Source organism: Argentina silus (assembly GCF_951799395.1).
Source record: "Argentina silus genome assembly, chromosome: 6".
NCBI classification, from domain to species: domain Eukaryota; kingdom Metazoa; phylum Chordata; class Actinopteri; order Argentiniformes; family Argentinidae; genus Argentina; species Argentina silus.
The window spans coordinates 2676737-2679002 of NC_139660.1; the positions used below are offsets into that span (position 1 = coordinate 2676737).

Genomic DNA, 2266 nt, shown 5'->3' on the forward strand with positions numbered 1-2266 from the left:
GATATGGAAGTCCCAGACCAACTCCTGTCATAACAAAAGTTAATTATGAAAATAATCATTCTATTCAGATTTATCATTTGTGTCCCATGTCTCCCCATCACTCTCTATCTAGCCCTGTTCCTCCATCTCCCTCCCGATAGGGAGAACCAATTTGAGTGAAAATGTTTAAATGAGTCGCCCCTGTCATTGATTGAGTATGCATGAAGAGTGGTGTTGATTTATTTAAATCATAATTGCCCATGGAAAGACTGTGCAGAGCTCAACCACTTTGGGGACTCGCCAAAGCAAATATTTAGAAGTTTACCTGATGTTTACCTAAGGAGGCTGAGGTATGCTTAAGGATGTTCTTGTTTGCATGAATACTTGTGCAATCTTTCTTAAGCATTGTAGTAGCTCATCTGAAAATCACAAACATTTGTTTATACATTATGACATAATTCTCTACAGCAGGGGTACATATCAAGACTGTAGATGATGCACATTTTCATAAACTTTTGTCTCCGCTGGTAACCATTGTGGTTTATGAGGATGTGCTCTTAAATCAACAAAGCAGGTCAATGATACAAGTCAATGAATTAAAGATAGGTCTATTAATCGTAAGCCCCAGGCTGTTTAGTACATGTAGATGAATTACAGCATAGAACAAAGAACACAACGTATAAAACCTCCAACCGGCCTTCACCTGGCCTGTTCACAGCACAGCCGAGGCCGTAGTTCAAAGAGAATGAATTACGTGACAAATAGAAAAGACCTGCACACAGTTTTATGTCTGCCCCTAGACACCAATCAACTAGAAGGCAAATGGAAAACACACAGAAGCCATAGAAGGGGCCATAGAAGAGGGACCATACACCAATTATATTGCTGCACACCAGGGGCTGCACTGCACCCGTCCCGAAGGGCTACAGCGTCTGCTTGATTTTTTAATCAGAGACTGATCTAGACACGGGAAAGCAAGGACAGCAGTGGTGCACCCCTGCTATAGATCAATCCTAGCCGCGGAGCTCACGTCTGACAGACCTTTGTTTGTGAAATCAGATTCCCAGCTGCACCGGTGAGGTCATTACGGATGCAAATCCCAGCCGCAGCGGTGTTTTACGGCACCTGTTCTTGTTTTCCTGACTGGCCGGAACGAGAGTCCCGCCGAGACCCCGCAAATCAAGCAGTGTGCGAGCGAGGGGCGGACAGGTAGACCCACTGGGCTGTCGTCGCCGCCGCCGCCCGTCCCTGTCCCTGTCCCCGTCCCCCACCCCTCGCTCACAGCTGTGCCATTTGTTCTGTCATCCGTCATTTTCATAGCCCTCTCCCTCTGATGGCGCCCCCCCCCCCCACCCCCTATCTGACAGACATAGTGGTGTCTCCCTCCCTCTTTCTACCACTTGTCTTCATCAGAGAGTTATGGGTGCAGGGGTCTGTGCTGAACTGGGTCAAACATCTCCCTTCATTCTTCAAGGTTCCCTGAGTCCCTCCATGGGAATTATACGGAAAAACACACACAGAGCGAAAAACTCAGTTTCACCTCTGTCCCGGCTTCTGCCAATACTTTTTATTCCAGCCCTGCATGTAGAGACCTGTTTGTAGCCTCGGGGGAATTGCAGTAGGGAAATAGGGAAGTCTAAGTTGGAAAAAAAACATCAGACCTTGCCGAACGTATTGACGAATGCTGATATACAGGCACACTTAACTCTGCCTTTCAGGAATATCACAGACATTTCTGCCACTCTCACGCGGGTCGTGTAAGTACAATGCTCTGAATTGACAACGAGGTCAGAAAATGGGTGCGTTTTGACCTAAACATTCCTGTCACGATGAGCAATGTGTGCTGAAACTGCGTTGACTAGGAGAGACTGAGATTGGTTACCTTGTTGTCGCTTGAGTCGTTTTCATCTTAGCTTGATTTGAAATTATCAATCGTTTATAGAAAATGATTCTTTATTCAACTACTATGTGTATACAAGACTTACATCATATTCCTGTATAAAGTAACTGACCATTGGTGTATGAAGGAGTACATACAGTTAATGGTGTTGGTAACTTGTTATACCCTTGATATTGACTGCAAACCTTTGATATTCATTTATCTTGGGCTAGTATTACTGTCCGTTATTGATGTATTCTGATCTGAGACTGATTTAAGACGCCTTCAAGAAGAATCCCATTATTTTGAGAACTGGTTTCTCTTCTCCATTTTTTGGCATGAGCACATCTCCGACTAGACAGGCTTCCTGTGATCTCGGTTCCCTGTTTCTCTCTCAGAGAAGATCAA

At 44.9% G+C, this 2266-nt stretch overlaps 1 protein-coding gene across 1 annotated transcript in view; it reads left to right on the forward strand.

Annotated features, from left to right (window-relative positions):
* The first annotated feature begins 1606 nt into the window (after positions 1 to 1606).
* LOC310805393 (regulator of G-protein signaling 21-like) overlaps positions 1607 to 2266 on the forward strand; it is a 5050-nt gene continuing 4390 nt past the window's right edge. The window contains exon 1 of the mRNA XM_083671058.1: positions 1607 to 1736. The gene's annotated coding sequence lies outside the window, so the exon portion shown is untranslated. The remainder of the gene's footprint in view (positions 1737 to 2266) is intronic.